The 20,370-nt window shown below is 40.8% G+C and overlaps 1 protein-coding gene and 1 long non-coding RNA gene across 3 annotated transcripts in view; one reads left to right on the top strand and one right to left on the bottom strand.

Moving 5' to 3' along the window:
* The window catches only part of GRIA1 (glutamate ionotropic receptor AMPA type subunit 1), a 321,742-nt gene that overhangs the window by 286,302 nt on the left and 15,070 nt on the right, over positions 1-20,370 (bottom strand). The window lies entirely within an intron of this gene.
* LOC138850202 (uncharacterized) overlaps positions 9,524-20,370 on the top strand; it is a 162,484-nt gene continuing 151,637 nt past the window's right edge. The window contains exon 1 of the long non-coding RNA XR_011389866.1: positions 9,524-9,574. This is a non-coding gene — a long non-coding RNA (uncharacterized lncRNA). The remainder of the gene's footprint in view (positions 9,575-20,370) is intronic.

The following is a 20,370-nucleotide window of genomic DNA, read 5'->3' as shown; positions in this document are numbered from 1 at the left end:
GGGGTTTTATGGAAGCTTTCCCAATCTAAAATTCTACTTTCGGTGAGTAACAGTGGTACATTTTTACAAACTTAGCAGTCATTTTGTTGAACCACTCCATCTCTGAGGTAACCACAGCAGGTCTTACTTAAAGATAAATAGATGGAGACCACTATCAAGTCTAGATCCTAACCTAGGCCACTGGACCAAACCCAGTGAGGTTTTCAGCACATGACAATGACTATTTAATTTCCACAGAGCTGGCTTTGTTTTATAATGTTGAGCGACTGTTGCTAAGTAGCTAATAGAAAAATTGGCTTCGGTCCTGAAAGTTCTACAGCATGATCACAGCTAACAAAATTTCATCAATCAAAATGCCAGACGTGTACCTAAAGAGGCTCCTCGATTACTGGGCAATCAAACCCAGGGAAAAGAGGAGGAAAACAAGAGGATCTGAAGAACTCCCAGCTTAGCCCCTTCAGTTAACCAGGAGAGAGGGACGGGGTTTGGATGAAAGCTTCAGAGTAACCACTAGTGCTTGATGGGTAACATGGCGTTGACAGTGCTACACATTTTCACTTCCCACTCCACCATGTGAAACCCAACCTCAGGGAAAGGAGGCTGGGGATGACCCTTCTGCCGCAAGCCTCACCTTCCTGCTGTGGTTCAGCTACCTGGAATGAATTCTGAACAAGGAACACTCTGAGTAGCCCATCCAGGTTCCATACAATGAAAGAGCAGACCACTGCCCGATGAAAATGACGGGGGTTTCTTAACCTCAGCATTACTGACATTTTGGACCAGATAATTCTTTGTTGTAGAGTTTTTTCTTGTACTTGGCAGTATCCATTGCTTCTCCCTAAATACTAGTAGTTCTTCCCCCATCCTGAGTTATATAACAGTAAAAAAAATGTCTCTGGGTATTGCCCTGTATCCCTTGGTAAGGAAAAGAGGCAAAATCACCCCTAGTTGAGAACCATTGTGCTAGACTGAAAAGAGGGAAGGAAAAAGGCAATTTTTTTTTAACAAATGGATGAGATGACTCTGTGTGGAAGCACTGTGTACACTTCTAATGACCTTCTAAGCTCTGGAATTCAATAGGTGATGTGTGTCCCATGAGCTGTACCTCAGTTAAGTAAATAGTTGAATCCTTGAGAGATCCTAAGCTGACATTGCTAAGACCAAATGTGTCTGTTCACTGTTTATCCAAAGACAGTTCTGCCAAAAGACAGTAAATATTTCCCCTGGACTTCTGTCAACTATCAGGTGGATTTGATGGGTGATCTTTGACTTTCAGGGCAATACTTCCTCTAGAGATCTGAAGGAACTTACTACATCACAGATATACTGGAGTTGCAGTCAGGAAATTGTGTTTTAAAATGAATCAACAAAGGTTGTTGGACACTAATGTCCAAATCCTCTAGCTAATGCTAAATGAAAGGCACTAGTTACAAAGATAAATCAAGTGTTACCAGAGAAGACTATTCCAGGTGTTGTCACCAGCTTCACTTTCAAGCACAGTATAATTTAGAAAGCACCCATTGTACCAGTAAGAGGATACAGTTTAATACAGTTTTACTGAATGGAGTTTTAGGAATGCTGTAGTTTAGAATTAAAAGAGTGAGTTACACAGAGAGGCTGGCCCAGAAGGTTGGAAAATTTATTTGTGCTTAATAGATGAGTTGCTTTACAGAGGCCTATATGGAAGACTTTGTAATCCTGTTAAGTGGGGCTCCTCCAAGACAAGGTTTCTCAAAACATAATCTGAAGATGCTTTATCATTACCATTTAGGAACCTTGGTATGGAGCACATTTTTAGACCTCATGCTAGGAATTCTGATTCAGTAAATTTAGATTCCAACAGCTAGAATTTTTACTAGCATTCCTTGCTTTTTCTACCCTGAGGCTCTAAGGAGTATGTATTTTTCGAAGTTCTCTGTCTTCAAGGAACTTGCAGTTTTTGGAGAAAACTAGCATGCAGTAAAGTTGATGGTAGTTGCTAATAATTTATCTAGTCAATAAATAATCGTTGAACTGCCTAACATGTGCCAGGTATCGTTTCAGATGCTAGGGATCCAGCAGTGATGATGGCAGTAATGTATAATATGTTGGTGACTCTAGCTTGTTTCTATGTTGTACTTATATAACATCCTTATGAGGTAAATATAATCACTTGCATGTTACAGGAAAGGAGCAAGACACCAAGGAAGTGGTTGATCTGCTCAGGGTCTCAAGTACAGTAAATATTAAACATGAAATTTAGACCAACAGCTATTGGATGCTGTATTCCATTCTTTCCATCACAGTAGCAACATGAACATAAAAAGATAAAAAGATGTTAAAATCATTCCATGTTTAATACCAAATGAGAAGTGCAGCTCTGGAATACTGAGGAAGTTTAGTTAGTCCGAATTATATAATTTCCTGCTGTAGTGGGGAGTAGACTTACTGCAGAAAATGGTGAAATTCAGGTAAGAAAGAAGCATTTGGGGAGAAGAGATCATACAACAGGAATAAAGTAAGAATATTCAAGGTGAATTTTAGGAACAGGAAGTGGATCTTTTCAGTTAGAACAGAGGCAAAGTTTTAGAGTGGAGTGGGAGAAAAAGTCCAGAGTAGATCAGAACTGGATTATAGAGTACTCTCAGAGTCTGTACTGTAGGCAGTAAGACAGTGGGGAGTCATGAGAGATGATATGCTGAGAAAGATATTTCGAAACCAAGATGGATCAGGTAGTGATCTGGAAGATGGATCTTTGGAAGGCAGACCAGGAACAAGGTAATCAAGTGGCAAATAATTATCTGAAGAGTTACTACTGGAGGCAATTCATTAATTAAGGGCAATTACAATGTAATATTTAAGGAGTTTTAACCATGTTTAGTAAAATTCCATCTTACTAGAAATTTACATAGCTTAAATAATTTGATCCTCAAAAATTCCCTCTAAGATAACACAAGGGCTGTTCACAAGGCCCTGCTGGTCCATTTAGTCATGGCATGATTCCACCTCCCTCACACCTTCAAAAGTCTGCCTGCCTCATAACTTGCTTGGCCATTGAACTGAGAATAGAAATTATGTCTGTTACCTCTGGGACGAAGCCTCAGAGCCAGGGCGTGGTTTGTCACATATGTTTCTCTGCCAGGGTGCTTCTGGAAGGCATTTCTCTGGGCCGGGGTCCCTGAGTGATCATGAGCAACACTGCCCCCATCATCCTTTGCTGCATGTGTAATGTGAGTGAGATATCAGTTCACATTGTATCAGCCTGCTGCAATTTAATGTGTATTTGTTACTGTAGTATACCCTGGTCTGTCCTGATTGATAAAAGCAGTTCCTGATTAAAAATATGAGCTCTGTAGTGAGACTACCTGAATTGGATGTCCTTACTCCATCACGGACAAGTCTGGTAAATCACAATCTCCCTTGCCTCCCCTCTCTCTCTCCTTTTTTAAATTAATTAATTATTTTATTGGAGAGAGTTAAAGAGAGAGAGGGGAAGACAGAGATCTTACATCTGCTGGTTCATTCCCCAAATGGCCACAATGGCTGGAGCTGGACCAGACCAAAGCCAGGAGCCAGTAGCTTCTTCTGGGTCTCCTTTGTGGATGCAGGGGTCCAAGGACTTGGGCCATCTTCTGCTGCTTTCCCAGGTGTGTTACCATGGAGCTGGGTCAGAAGTGGAGCAGCCAGGTCTCAAACTGGTGCCTATATGGGGTGTGGGTGCTGCAGGTGGTGGTTTTACCAGCCATGCCACAGGCTGGCCCACATCACAATCTCTCTGAACTTTATTAATTTCATTCTCAAAATTGGAGTAACTACAGTGGCTACCTTGCAGGACCCTGCGTTACATGTGATGTTATTGGCAGTATTCTAAACTTTTATGTGTGCTATCTGGTTTAACCTGATAGCACATTTGCAAAAATCCATTTTTGCAAATGAGCAAACTGAAGCACAAACAGGATTATGGCACTTGCCAAAGGTGAGCAATTACTGGGGCCAGGATTCAAACCCAATGCAGTTTAATTCTTGAGTTGTTGTGCTTTTTTGCTGGCAGTGTGTGGGAGCACTGAATTCTCATACACAATAATTACAGTATCGTTTTCTCCACTGGGCAGGATAGGCATGGTGTTTGGGTCCTACAGTCTTTTGAAGGGCAGATGTAAAAATTATTCCTGGCCAGATAAATAAATATGTTGACTCTGAAATATTAAAAGCAAACTATAAAATCAAATTAATAGATATTTAAATGTCTATAAGACATGTCATTATGCCAATGAGTCCACAGCAATAACACATGAATTAGATTTAGTGTGCGATGTGGGCTCATTCTAATATCTTTGGTATAATGAAGGAGATGGGACTTGTAAGACTTGCCTACGGCCTAATATGTGCCTTAAAATGACCCCCTAAATGGAGCTCAATAAATGTTAGGCCTCATGTTTTTTCATTATCATCTTGAGATGCATCCAGCAGAGCGACATCTGAAAACTGCTCAGATTTTTCAGCGAAGCTGAAGTTGGTCCCCTGAGCTACTCCCAATGGCTCTCATCAGCTCATCACTGAGGCTGGCTCTGTCCAGACCCAGTCAGTCACACGACTGAGCATCTTCTCTGTGACTAGATCTTCCTGATCTAGTGCCTCTCACTCACCGATCTGTAATCGGAAGTTGTAGCTCCATCAAAGGGCCCCCAGGCTGCTGATGGTTAGGAGTAAAGTTAAATGCAGTGCACCTCTCACCTTCGGAATCTGCAGCCCTTTGACTCCACCTCTGCCTCCTAGTTTGTCTCCCTGGTCCCTGGTACTTTTCTTCAGTTGATGGCATGTGAGTCACGCTGCTTACTCCTTTCTTGCAGAAGGCTGGCTCTGCCTCTTTAACCTTGACCTGCCCTCAAGGGTCTGCTGCTGAGCCTGGATAATTGGGTGAACTCAGTAGATGAAACCTGGAAACACTCTCCCTCCTAGAGAGCAGGCTCTCAACTCCTGCTCCCTGGCCCTGACGTCTGTTCCCTTTCGGATTCCACCCATCTCATCATCCTGACTTACGGAACCTCCACAGTTAGGTGCAGCGACCTGATACTTCAGAGAGCAGAGAAACCTTAATTCAAACCCTTACTCTACTACTTCCTGAGAGGTGTCCTCTGTAAGTTACTCAATCTCTGTTTTTGTCACCCACAAATGGAGGTCCAAAATCATACCTGCCTCACAGAGATGCCTTGGAAATACATGGGATAAGCCTGTGAAAAACAGTGGGCCATATAATTGCTCAGTAGATGGTATCTAGTAATAGTAATATTTGTGTTGCTGTCATTAACTCTTATATTTGATTTTCAAACCCTTGTACTCGTGCGCAGCACGTGAGTTGAGAATCCCAGTTCCAGTTCCGTGGAGGAAGCAGGGAGTTGAGCAGGTTGAGAGAATGCCCCCAGTGACAGCTTATGAGGGGCCTGTGGAGCCTCAGATCTAGAAAACCTGTTCTTTCCAGCCTTCCTTTTTTCTGGGCACACCTTCCTTACCACATCTTCTTTATCAGTAAGCCCCCAGGAAAGGCCATTTTGATGGTATCTTGGTTTATTTCTCCAAATTCTGTAACTGGCCTCATGTGCCTTGTCTTTGATCAGATCCGCATTGTGTTTTCTTCTTATGCGCCAAGCTCAGCCCACAGAGGACTGCAGAGAACCTTGAATCCAGCAATTTTTGAATTGATAAATAATTTGCGTTTGTCCAGCAAGGCTGCACCGTGGGTGGTGCTGCTTTGGTCTGGGCCCCCTGAGAGAGTTAGCAACTTGTGGGCCAGCATATTCATCTCTGTGCCCTTCAATTGCTCTGCAAGGTAGATGAGCTGAAGGTTGAATACACAAAATAAACAAATGACTGGAGAGTTTGAAGGAAATAAAAGGAAATAACAGTCATGTTTTCTGAAGCAGCTAAGTTGGGAGCCTGGAAGCCTCGGATCTAGAGGTTTTGTTACATTAACCAGCATGATACTTCTAGCAGAGAGCCTGGCTCCATTGGGCTTCTCAGGACACATTACTACTATGAATCTCCCAGGCCATGAGATCTCTGGCCAATCTCTTCAATAACCAGACAGATTCACAATAATTTTACTTCTACTCTACTTTGCATTGCCTGCAGAGATTATTAAGAGAGGAAATAAAATATTAAAGAGAAAATAAGAGCTTATTAGTATGTGAAAATGCTCCCAAATTGTAGCCAATTATGTTGTTGTTAATTTTAGTGATTATTCTTATTGTTGTAAATTGACCTTCACAAGTTGCAATTGGGTCTGCCATGAAGTGTGTCTATTACTAAAAACCAGTCAACTGAATTTGGAAAAGGGCAACTTGGAGATGGTTTCTGGCTTGGAAGCCCCTTCTGATTGCCTGATGGAGGACATTTCTTAACGTTGATGGGGTCGTGGACTTCACCCTGCTCAGATCAGCTTTCTTCATAGAGGATAAACATCTGGGTGATATTTACATGTTGCAGATCTCAGGGCCAGGGGCAAGCAGGGGATTGGGATCAGTTCAGGTAACAATGTGGTTCTTCAACTGTGGATCTGAAAACCATCCATGCTCACAGAGATCAAACTGAGATTTCAGTTATAAGAAAAATTTTACGTGTGCTCCAAGTCACTGTCTCACAGAAGTCATCAAGCAGGCAGTGGTTTTCAGACCACCAGGGTGAACATCCTCCATCATCTGGAGTGCTTGTTCAAACAGTGCCGGGTCCCACTCAGAGTTTCTGATTCAAGAAGTTGAAGAGCATTCCGATTGGCATTTCCAGGAAGCTTCTGGGTGATGCTTACACTGCTGATCCAGGAAAATCGCACTTGGAGAACCCCTGGCCTAGGACTTACGGGCATGGACTCTGGGATGGAGTAAGGGTGCCCAGGTTAGAATCTGACTCAGCCACTTAACAGCTGTCCCTTTGACCCAGGGCTTTGTACCTCTCTGCATCTCCATTTCTGCATCTGTCGAATGGATTGCTATGTAATTTAAATGTGATGATACCAGGGATAGTGTGTGGCATAGTGAGAAAAAGCCACTATGGGTACTGGTTCATGTCCTGGATGGTCTGCTTCTGATCCAGCTCCTTGCTAATGGGCTAGGAAAAGCAGTAGAAGATGACCCAAGTACTTGGGCACCTGCCACCCACGTGGGAGACCCAGATGACGCTCCTGGCTTTATCCTGGCTCAATGCTGGCTGTTATGGCCATTTGGGGAATGAATCAGCAGCTGGAAGAGCTCTGTCTCTCCCTCTTCCTGTAGCTCTGACTTTTAAATAAATAAATAAATATTTAAAATAAAAAAATATGATAATATTAACTCATACGATCGCTATAGGAGTTATAGGAAAAAAACGAAAATATTTTGTATAGTGCTGAGCACGGACGTGCTCAGGGTAGCCGCTATTATTATCATGTATATATGTTTTGTTATATTTCTTACTTTGTAATTTCTATTGTCATCTCAGTTTCCCTTTTTAGATCACGGGTAGCTTCAGGGCCATGATCCTGCCTTGTTTATTTCTCTATCCCCAGATTTTAGGTCAATGCCAGGCAGAAACATAGAATACACTATAGTAATTTATTCATTCACTCAGTTACTTTTTCATCCAATTGATAAATGTCAACTGAGTACTTAGTCTGTGCCAGGCCCAGGCTAGGCCTTGGGAATAAAATGAACAAAAAACAGACCCTGTATTCATGGAGCTTACATTGGGTGAGTAAAAGAGACGTTAACTAATACAAGTAAATTGGCAAAATAGTAATTATGAAACATGCTTTGAAGGAAATAAAACAGAGGAACAGAGAGGCCGGAACAGAGGGCAGTTAAGGATTTGCTTTTGGTCAAGAAGCTTGCTCTGAGGAAGTCAACAAGTGAACCGGGATTGGATTTGAATAATGAAATTGTGCCAACCATGAGATCTAAGAGCTTTTCCAGGCAGAAGAGACCCCAGTGCAAAGGCACTGAGGGAGGAAGCAGCTGGGCATCAATAAAGAAATCACGGGAGGCCTGGAAGGCTGGGTTCTAATTCCAAGAAGGGGAAACAAGAGGTAAAGTTAGAGGGGGACCTTGGAGGACCTTGTAGACCAAGTAGGGAGTCTGCATTTATTTAAGCAGGATAAACAACACGATCAACTCAATACGTTTAAAAGTTGTTAGTCTTTGGGTGTGGTACATGGCCTGGAAGGAGGTAAGAAGATAAATTAGAAGGTTAATGTAGTGATAAAGGGAAAAGATAATGGTGGCAATGGAGACTTTTAAAAAGTGATTTTGGACTCAAAATTTATTTCGTGGCTGGAACTGACCTGCTGATGAATGAGATTGGGGATTTGGGAGAGAAACAGGACTATTCTGTGAGCTTAATGAACATATATCCAGCTGAGATCTCTTTACAAGAAGCTGCCACAGCTCCTTAGCTTCCCATCTGCTCACGTCCCCTCTTTGTTTTCCTCACCCAACATGATCCCTTCCTTTCTTAGGGCCCAGTGGCCTTTCCAAGGCTTCTGGAGGGTCCCTGCTCTGTTTTGCCAAGCTCTACTGTGGAGAAGCTCAAATGTCTGGTTGCCCACAAGAGAGAGGGAGGCAAGTCCTCAGGGAGAGGGAAGGCATTAGTAGAGAGGCCAGTCAGCAGGCAATGGCTAATAAAATAAAGCCATGCGGGCACTCTGGGGATCTAGGATGCTGGCAGGAAACTGAAAACAAGTTCAGTTGAATATTAAGAGAGAGAGCGACAGAGAGAGAGAGAAAGAAAGAAAAATGTTGTCTTGTTAATTTGAGCCCCCGGTTCTGATGGGAATACAAAGACCATGAACAAAGCAGAGGACATCTTCCCGGCTGGTGTTTCCAGGGTTATTGAGCACAATGTATTCTTTGATGGATGTTAGAAATAAGGAAATCTGACCCTAGGGCCTGCTTTCCTCCTTCCTTCTGCATCTCTCTCATACTCAGTCTCTCTTCATTTATCACAAATCCCAGGCTCTAACCATTGAGGCCAAGCTGAATTTTTTATTAATTTTCCCCAAAATATGACCATGCATGTTTCTGTTAGTAGAATGATTTTTCTTCAGCCTTAGCTCGAGATTGGTTTTTGTGTTTGATTTTTGTTTTTTCATTTTATTCTTTTCTCCCCCCTAGTTGGAGTGGGAACATGGAAGCACTAGTTCAGGAAGTATCCATCAACCTTATCATCATACTCTCCCATGCTGCCCACGTGTTCCGATACATTCAAAGTACATACACGTTGCTCTCTCATGATGGGAAATTGGGAAGCAGTCACCCTTACTGTTTTCCAAGATCACATGCTGTCTAGCTCACTTGATTCCAGAAGTAAAAGAGAACTCAAATGAGAGTCCACCCCCAGAGCATGGTAGTTTCCAAGCCAAGGTCACAAATCCAGTCAGCAGTGCACCAAAAACTCAAATCCACATCTTTGTACACTGTTGGAATGCTGTGGAACCCTTTAGAATCATCTTCAAACTTTCTAACCATTTGCTTATAAGTCAAGTTAAGTAAACCATGGCTCTCTTTTCTCTTTCCCCTTAGGTTACAGTGAGGATCAAGTGAGATTCATGGGTTGGTACATATGACAAATGGTAAGCATTTTTGTTTTCTTTGTCTCTCTCCCTTCCTCCCTCCTTCTGCCTCTCTTGCTCTCTCTTTGAGAGGCAGAGGAATTTCTCATCCATTGGTTCACTCCCCAAATTCCCATAACAGCTGGGACTGGGCCAGGAGCCAGAAACTAAACTTAGGTTCCCTATGTGGGTGGTAGAGACCCAATTATTTGAACCATCACCTGCTGCCTCCCAGGTTGTGCGTTAGCAGGAAACTGGAATCAGGAGTGCAGCTGGGACCCGAACCCAGGCACTCTGATATGGGATGCAGATGTTCAAAAGGGCTGTCTCAACTGCTGTGCCAAATACCCACCCTGAATATTTCTTTTTACTTTAAGATTGAAAATGAAAGAAAATGCTTACCTACCAGAAATAGATATAGTGACTTACTGTTTGTTCAGCAATTCACATTTTTATCTATCAACCATTTTTCAGACACTTTAATACTTATTGAAAGCCATGTTAATTTGGCTAAAAATTGGTTTAAAAAGATGTCAACCCCAACCCTGGGGAAATGTGGGATCCAGCAAGAAAGTCTTTTTCAATTTAATTTTTATTTTAATTGCAAAATAATTATATATATTTGTGGGGTACAATGCAATATTTTAGTATATGCATATATTATGGAATGAACAAATAAGGCTAATTAGTGTATTTGTCAGTTCACATACTTATTTATTTGTAGTGAGAACATTTAAAATCTCTTTTAGCAATTTTGCAATTCATACTATATTGTTAGTAACTATTGTGCAATAGATCATTAGAATTTATTCTTCCTGTATAACTAAAATCTTGCATCATTGGACCAATATTCTCCCTTTTCCTGTCTGTTTACCTCCCCAGCCCCCTCAACCTCTAACTATTCTTTTCTATACTTTTCTGAATTCAGCTTTTTTAGATTCCACATGTAAATAAGATTGTGTGACATTTGTCTTTTTGTGCCTGGCTTATTTCACTTAGCATGGTAGCCTCTAGATTCATCCATGTTGTTGCAAATGACAGCAGACTTTTGTTCTTTGTCAGGCTGAATATATTCCACTGTGTGTATAAATGTCATTTTTTGATCCATTCATTTGTTAATGAGCACTTCAGTTGTTTCCATATTTGGGTTATGGTGAATAATGATGCAGTGAATGTGGGAGTACAGACACCTTTATGACCCACTTATTTCAATTCTTTTGAGTATATACTCAGAAGTGGGGTTGCTGGATCACACTGCCATACTGTTTTCCAAAATGGCTATAACTTGTCAAAGAATGAGAGGTGATTTTCCTCTGTATCCTTGCCAGCACTTACTATCTTTCATCATTTGGTAATAGGCAATCTAACAGAAGGGAGGTGATATCTTACTCTGTATTTTTCTGATGATTAATAATGTAGAACTTTTTATATATGTATGTGGCTATCTGTATATCTTCTGAGAAATATCTATTCAGATCCTTTGCCCAGTTTTAATGGGGTTGTTTTGTTGTTAATTACAGTTCCTATAAAAATCCAAATGTGATCCTTTACATAAATGGAAAAATTCTCAAGTTCATGTAGGACCACACAAGACCCCAAATAGGCAAAGCATTCTTGAGCAAAATTAAAGCTAAAGGCATCCTTCTACTTGACTTCAAAATGTATTGCAAAGCTATAGTAATCAAAGCAGCATGGTACTAGCACAGAAACAGAGACCTTGTCCGATGGAATAAGAGAGGGAACCCAGAAACAAACCCACACTTCTTTATTCCATTGTTTTTTGACAAAGGTGTTGAGAACACACAATGAGAAAATGGCAGTCTTTTCATTAAATCATGTTGGTAAAACTGTCTATATGTAGAAAAATGAAATTGAATCCTTATCTCATTCCTTATGTAAGAATCAAGCACAAATGGGTTGGATGCTTTAATGTAAGCCTGAAACTGTAAAACAACTAGAACAAAACATAGGACAAGATGATTTCTTGCATGTGGCCCCAAAACAGGCTATGAAAGTCTTCTAAAAAAATCTCATCACAACATGATTGTATGAGCAATTATGTTTGTAGAAAAGAACAGTGTTACTCCCTTAAGACTGTGGTGTTCACCACCCTGAAATCTGTGGCTTTTCACTTGCATCATAAAGGATGACAAGGAGTGTCTTAGGCAGGCATATCCAAGGCCTTGAGGTTTGTAGTGTTGAAGAAAATAAGGTGAGTATTTACTGGATGCAATAGACTCTATGCTCAGCATTTCACTAATAATTTTACATTTCATGTATGGAAGACAATTTATGATAGGCACTGTTGTTAAATCATTTTGACAGCTATGAAAACTGAAACAGAATTATTACATAATTTTGCCCAAGGATTTGTGGGTGAGAAGTGGTAAATGTGGGACTCATGTGATACTTGATACCGAAATCTGGGTTCATAATTAGTACTGTGTGAGCTCTGTTCAACAAGGAAACAAGAAGGAACAAAGACTGAAAGTAGTTAGGGTCATGGAAGGGAACTCAAATGTAGAGAGAAATAGGGAGTTGTCCAAAGATCACAGCTAATAGGTGACAGATACGAAGCTGAAGCCCACTGACTTCACACAAATTGAGAGACCAAGGTAGAGAGTGTCAAAAAATTCGCCCCTCTTCCTGAGACACACCAAGCACCCTGTGCTTGTCTCCACTGCTCTTTTTGTGTTAGGTTTTCCCCAGGATCTCCGTTGGTGGGGGACTTCAGAGAATTTGTGGATGACACATGTGCATAATTTCTTGATTTAGCGAGATGAAGAGGAGTGGGAAAAGGTTGGGCAGAGGGCCAGTCCATAGTAGAACTATCAATCTTAGGTTTTGTCTACGGATTCCTTCTAGTTCCCAAATGCATCCCCCTACTACCTTTTTGATTAAGTTTCTGATTCCTTACTATTCACCATTTACATTCCTTCACTTTTGGAGGAAACGCCTTGGTTACCAACTGTATCAGGCACTTCGGGTTGCCTTCCCAAGCCACCATAGAATAGGCACTTTCTACACAGCATCAGTTGTGTCCACACAGCCTCTTCTTGGTGCATGTGTACCAAGACTGTGCAAGCTCTCTGGGGCAGTCATCCCAATAATCCCATCATGAGGACTCCTCACTCATGACTTCATCTAAACCTGATTATTTCCCCAAGACCCCATTTCCTAATGTCATTGGATTGAAGGTTGGGACCTCAAAAATATCAATTTGGGGTGGGCACATATCAGTCCGTAGCATCAGCCCATAGACTTAGTGTCATGCTCAGAAAGGTGGGTCTTTGTTGCTAAGGGATGCTGAAGAGGTAAGTTTGAATCCAATAGATAACTGTTTATCAACAGTGCCACAGGTGCTGCTGGGTCATTAGGTGGAGGTGGTTGGGTAGTCTTTGAAAGAGTCAGGTTTATTGGAAAAGTCCCAGAACCAGATAAAGAGAACCCTCACTACTGATAGCCAGTCCATGCTCTCAAGGTAGGCTCTGTCATGGTGAGCCAACCAATTCCTGTGTCAATACCTCTGTCAAACAATACCTGCTGGTTATTGGTCTGTCACACAGAATAAAGGCCATCTTTTCCCATCGAGGGCCATATAGAAGTTTGGGTTGAAGACTCACCCACACTCAGTCTAAGATTCCTTCTCAGAGTTTCCAACCATTCCTAACTGGAAATACTTTCTATAACTTTACCTTTGGCCATCTAAACATGCTCTGTGCTCATTGCACAAATATTTCTCTAACTTTCCTATAAAGTACTATGTCTCAAGGCAAAGTAGGATCAATCACCAGATTTCTTTCTTTCTTAGGAAAGAAATATATTTTTTTTGAGAGGGTGAGGGAGAGGGAAACAGATAATGATTTTCCATCTGCTGGTTCATTTCCCAAATACCCACAACAGCCAGGGCTGCAAGAACTAGGAATGGAATCCAGGTCTCCCATGTAACAGTACTCAAGTACTCAAGCCATCACCACTGCCTCCCAGGGTCTGCATTAGCATGAAGCCTGTAATTAGAAGCCAGAACCAGAAGTTGAACCCAGACATTCCAGGATGGGACACAAGTACCTTAACTGGTGTCCCAATCACTAGGCCAAATGCCTGCACCAGATTTCTTTACAGTGTCTGTATGAATAGACATGATTCTACCAGATAAAAGCCTGGTCCAAAATGAACATTTCTTCCCTAAGGCACAGCAAACTCCGTACCCAATCTTGTCACCTTCCTTACTATATCTCAGCATCTCCTCCTCAGCCTCTCTATGAAAACTGCCTTTTCAATTTTTGATATTTATGTTCTATGTTGCTTTAAAAATAACTTGTTTTTAACCTGCCTCTTTTTGAAACAAATTTGGGGCTGGTTTATTTATTTATCTAACAGCAGTACAGAGGCTGGGTGTTAGATCCTAGGTGGATGTCAGAAGGTAGGTTCTCAGAACTGGCTTTGCAAGGATGAGAAAAAGAAACACAGCAGCAAGGCTAGTCTGCCAATTTGGCAGGTGTTCGTACCAAGTCTGCCAGCTCTTTCTGAAAGCACCAGTAATTTCTTGTTCTGGGCACAACTGTTTGGAGTATTGGCACAAAAATTTTCTAGAGAGCCTGGAAGAATGGAAGGAGGACTTGTTTGATGCTCAGAAGTCCCATGTTAGAATCATGACCACACCACTCATTGACTGCAAACAATCCCTTTGTACTCTACGGGCCTTATTTTCACCATGTGTAAAAAAGAATTCAACTAGGCATTGACTCTAACAAGATAATACTAGGCAGTAGAGCAAAAGGAAGAGCTTGGAAACATGGACTTTTTATAAACAAGATGCATTAACACACAAAGATTCTCGAAATCCCAAAAAATAACATCTCGGCCTCTCACTTGGCTTGACCAAGCTATGGCCAAGTTTATGACCATGCAACTTTCCCTCATCACTTTCAGACCCAAGGAAAACCTAGTTACATCATAAAAACACCAAAGTTAATGGGAAGCATCAACTGGATGAATTCCTAAAGCCCTTCAAGAACCAAGGCTTTGAAATTCATTATGCAGACATGGGGATATTTGGTGTTATTTGACATCCGGTAACTTTATTTTTGTGGAGGATTAGTCTAATAACTGCTAAATAAAATCATCCTTATTTTCTTATAAAAGGATCTTTGGAATATTAACTATGGAACTTTAACTTATCATTCTGCCCCTGAAATACTTGTTCCGGCCTTCAAAACTTCTCCTATTCTGAAATCAGCCTGCTTCTCCAAATGTATCTTCAAGGGCTACTGAAATCCTCATGCAAATCTCCAAATTCACCAGGTTAACTCTCCACCAGTTCCATGATCTCTTCTGGCTATTTCACCCCAACCTTCACATTCCGATCTACAACCTTAGACAGTCTGTTCACAAGGACCCCTGGGTTTGCAGGATACTTGTGATCAAGTCAGCATTAAATAGAATCAACACAGTCATCTTTCTAAGGCAAAGAATCTGTACAGCACATTCCAGAAACTGTCTCAATTACAAATGTTTTTTTTAAACTAAATTTCTGTTTAATCCTCAGTTTCATCCTAAAAATTACTTTCTCAGAGCAGTTCATTCCTCTAACAATTTAGTCAATGTTGTCCTATATTCCATGCCGGCAAAGACTAGCTATATATGTAGATAAACTATATTGCTTTCATTTTTCCAAGTAAGACCAGGCCCTGATTTAAAATTAATTTCATTATTTTAAGGCAGCAGACTCTAAGCAAGACCTATAGAACTAAAAGAATTATTTTGGCAGCTAGTAAAAGAAAACAAGTAGCAAATTGGTTCTATTTTGGGGGTTTGTCATTGCTGTCATTTTCACATCAAAGAGACTTGAGATCTACTTGTCTCTTAACTATATTACAAAATCCCATCCTAGCATTTTTATTCTCCCTGCTACTCACTTCAACAGGAACACTGATTTCCTGATGAAAACTCTGGAGGGCATTTCCAAAGAATTTTGTCATCACAATTAAATTGAAGAAACAACAATAGCTCCATTTATGGGGCACTTGCTCTATGCCAGACCTTATGCTAAGCACTTTCATTCAATCCAAAGAACTCTAAGAGGAATGTGTTATCACTACCACTTTATGAAATCAGAAAGCACACCTTTGAGAGAATAAATTAATTATAAAGATTACACAGGATCACATATAGGAAAGTATCTCCAAAGTCCTTGCTTTTAACTATTTTTATAAAGTATTTTCTTAATATTTACTTATTAATTTGAAAGGCAGAGTTAGAGAGAAAGGGGCACAGAGAGATCTTCCATCTGTTGGTTCACTACCCATATGGCCACAATGGCCAGGGTGGTGCTAGGCCAAAGCCAGGAGCTAAGAGCTTCTTCTAGGTCTCCCACATGGGTGCAGGGGCTCAAGCACTTGGGCCATATTCCACTGCTTCCTCAGGTGCAGTAACAGGGAGGAGGATTGAAAATTGAGCAACTGAGATTCGACCTGGTGACCTGGTGCCCATATCGGAAGCTGGCACCGCAGGCTGCAACTTTACCTGCTATGGCACAGTGCCAGCCTCTTTTATTTTTAACTGTTAGCATGAATGTATTTATTGAGGTTCTTCTCTTGTAATTGTGTTGTAAATACAAACAATCTCACTGTCCCACCTTCAAAGAGCTTAGGGTCCTAACAGTAGAGACAACCTTTGGTCAAGGACAGAAAGTAAAAACTCAAAAGGATCGATAAAATACAAGAAAGGCAGCTAGTAAAATAAAGGGAAAAAAAAATCACCTAACACTGAAGAATGAGAAACATCTTCCAGGACAGTGATATTGTCTGAGAAACTGGAAATAAACACAAGGATATTTTTTTCTTTATCTCATTCTTCACATTAATTTCATCACTAAATCCTATTGATACCATCTTTAAAATACACCAGAGATCTTACTGCTTTAGTTTCCTTTGCCACTATCTTGTCCAAACCAACATCATCTGTCATCTAGACTATTGCAGGCACCTCTCTTACCTGGTCTCCCTGAAACCCCTCTGTGAAAACCTAGATTACTGTTATAGAATTACACAGTTATGTCCTTTTTCATGAGTCTTTGTGATTGTCTTCAAACACAGAGTAAATTTCCTGCCTGAGTGTTAGGTTTAGCCAGGTACTTGAGCCAATGGACTATCAGAGAAGACTTGATCCAAACAGAGCATTTGTATATAGTTGCATAATAAAGCTTACCTTCTCGTGTCTGATCTTCTAGAGAAGATAATTGCTGCCTCTCCACCTTCGCTCTTAAAGCAAAGAGACATGGGCAGACCTAACTTTCTTGGAGTTCAACCCAATCCAGAATAGGTGAACTGTTGTCAACATGCAAATTGAAGATTTAAAAAGTTGTAAGATACTAAGATATTACTTATTATGCAAAAAAACTAATAAATAGTTTTCACATCAGTTTATCAATTGTCCCTTCATTACAGAGGAAGTAGAATGATATTGAAAAAAAAATCAAATAATGTAACTATACTCCCAAGCTTAAAATCCATTAGTAATTTTATTGTATTTAAAATCAACCTTGGGGCCATTATTGTGGTACAATGGGTTAAAACACAACCCGTGATGCCAGGTTGAATCCTAGCTGCTTAGTTTCAGATCCAGCTCCCAGCTAATGTGTCTGAAAGGCAGCAGACATGGCCCAAGTACCTGGCTAGAATTCCTGGCTCCTAGTTTTGGCTTGGCCCAGTCCTGGCCACTGCAGCCCTTTAGGGAGTAAACCAATGGATGGAATCTCTCTCTCTCTCTCTCTCTCTCTCTCTCTCTAACTGCCTTTCAAATATGTAATTAATTAAATCTTTTAAAAATCAACTTCAATTCCTTATCATAGTCTGCCCAACTCTGCTCAACATGCATTATCTTTCTGTTCGTTGAATATACAAAATCATTCTCACTTAGTGTTCTCTTTTTTTTGGAAAATTCAGTAATACATTGTATCTATTCAATGGAGAGTATGGCAAAACCTGGGAAGACAATAGCATACTCATATTTTGAGCTTAGATGATTTAATAGAATTAAAGTGAGGGAAGAGCAATGGTTTTGACAATAAAAGATGCCAAGTCTGTTTTGACATGTTGAACTCAAAGCATAGAGGCAAGAATCTTGGAGAGGGGGGAGATGGAAAGGCACAAAAAAGGAGAAGAAATCAGAGAGGGCTCTAAAAGCAGAGTTGAAGAGCACATAGTCTCACAAAGCTTAGGGTTTTGGGGAAGGGATGTGAAGACTCCCAAGGTCTTGGGCTGCATGACACAAACATGTGCGTAGCTATATTTCTTGATAAAAACAATAATCCTAGAGAAATAGAATCATTAAAATAGAGCATAAACCATCTTTTAAAGTATTCAGAATGGACTTGGAGTTAAAAAAAAAAGGAGTAGGGGGAGAAGTTTACCTTAAATAATGTACTGAAAACTAGTAAACTACTTGGCTTCTAAACACCACGTGATGCTTTATGAGTGTCCCATTCTCCAGCACTCTGACTTTCCCGTGCCTGGAATGAAGATTAAATGGAGGCCTTGCCTTAGATGTTCTCTGATCTTTTTTGTACCTTTAACATCTCCATAGTCTTTACAGGATAGGTTAGGGATGCTACAGCTTACTGTGTTTGCTCAAAAGATACTCTTCCCTAATTAACTACCTCAGTTAACAAATGGAATTTGGCACAGAGCTGAGATGAAGTTCTTCAGTTTAACATTTCCTTCACACATAATTTAAATCTCTGAGTCCTATTTATAATCACCCACTTGGAATTAAATCTAGAAGCCATTGTAGTTCACTTTTCTCTTCTATGAAAGAATGAACATATGTCCAAGTGCGCGCATGCACACACACACACACATACACCTCTTGCCATCCTTAAGACTGACAGTTCTTGACTATTCTGGAGCCAAGTCAAGTACAGCCTGTCCCATCACCTCTGTTTGGAATGCCTTAAGAAGAAAAGCTTACGCTGTGCCTTGCAATATGTTCAGTGGCTTCCACTTCTGTGGCTACTGAGCACTGGCATGAAATGCATCATTTCAAGCCCTTGACTCGTACTCACATCCCAGAAAGAAGGCAGCATCTGCCCTAAGCCAAGTAAGTGACCCAGTTTGTGGGAGTTTTTTCCAGGGCACCTCATTCTCCTCTGTCTGGGCCAAGATTTTCAATGCACCTTGTCTATAGAGCTGATTTTTCACATTCCACAGGGGCTCTTACTGTTGTCTAGCTCTTTTCCAAGCTTTATGACTGAGTTCAAAAGTCAACTCCTTGGTGAGCTTTTCCTGACTACCTCTTCCAAAATAGGTGTTTTTCTCTACCACACCGATTTTATCATCACATCCTATTTTCTTTATGGCCCTAGTAATAACTCTAGTTTTTCATTTGTGAATGTATTTATTGCCTATCTTCTTAGTTAAATATACAGGCTCCATGGAGACCAGGACTATATCTGTCATTCTGCAGTGTTCCTCCACTGCCTAGAAACTGTGGGACGCACAGCGGTTGCTTGTATTTTTCAGTTAATGATGCAAAAGAAACTATGGCCAAATTCAATCAAATATAGTAATGAACATTTACTATGATGTTAATAGTTATGTAGATCAGCTAGGACAGCTCCACTCTGGATTTTGTTTGGTAGGTTGACTGGGGCACCTATGCTGCTTGTATTTCTTTTTCTTCTGGGAGCAGTAGGCTCTGTGGGACATGTTCTTCTCATGGCCTTTGCTTGAAACATGTCAACTAGCATCTGGTTTTCCAAAGCGAGTCACCAAGTCGCATGAACAGGCATAAGATTAACAAAACAAGGAAGTATGCTCTTCCCAAGGAATTTGGGGGAGAGATGAACAATTGCCAATTAATAATCTCCTCTACTACAATGCTTCACAAATACCAATGAGCAAATAAATAAATCATTTCTAAATCAGTTGATGTTTTAGCTAAACTACTTTCCAGCCTTTGTGATTCTATTTCTCATCACTGCTAGGACTTCAACTCACTGTAAATCTGTGACCTAATCTGAAAAAGCCATACCACCCTATTTGCCATGGATTGGGGCCAGCTTTAGATTTCTACCTCTTTAACAGAGGTTAAAGCCTCCTTCATTTGATACTGACTCTCCTGCACACCCTCTTCATGCATAAGGAAGGTTTCATTTCTGCCAAAAACCAGAGGGAATGGAACCAATTAGAAGAACTTACCATCTGGTGGTGTGGGCTCATCAGATTTGCAGCCAAGATTCCAACTGGGACTGTTAAAGAGTTAGTGCACAATAGCTTCAGTGAATGGAGCAGATGTCTTGGACACTGGAAGAGAGTCTAGGTGCCTCAGAAACACCAGACATCTTAGGGATTGCAACTCCAATGTATTGTCAAAGAGTAGCCTAAAGGGACTACACATGCCCGCAGTCATACCCATGTGGGTGGACAGCATTTCCTAAAGTGTCTCATGAACACGGGTTTGCTTCCAACTGGCAGGGGTTATCAAAAGCACCTCACGGCTTTGAATGACTCATCAGCCTCAGTTTCAGCCTTTAACCTCTGTGCTTGCCGTATCCATCAGAATCCTGTATATGCTTCTCTTATTGATGGCTCCTCTGGCTTAGTATGTTGACCCTTTGTATTAATCTAACTTCCAGCCACTCTGAATACTCTCTTCTGAAGAAATGTGGAATGGAAGGACATCTGTATTATTTTGCCCACTGAGTATCCAATTTCCATTTTTTTTTTTTTTTTTTTTTTTTTTTTATCTTTTTCTTTTATTTAATGAATATAAATTTCCAAAGTACGTCTCATGGGTTACAATGGCTTTCCCCCCCA

This window comes from Oryctolagus cuniculus, chromosome 6 (assembly GCF_964237555.1).
Source record: "Oryctolagus cuniculus chromosome 6, mOryCun1.1, whole genome shotgun sequence".
NCBI lineage: Eukaryota > Metazoa > Chordata > Mammalia > Lagomorpha > Leporidae > Oryctolagus > Oryctolagus cuniculus.
The sequence above is the reverse complement of the archived record's forward strand: the minus strand, read 5'-3'. Positions and strand labels throughout refer to the sequence as shown.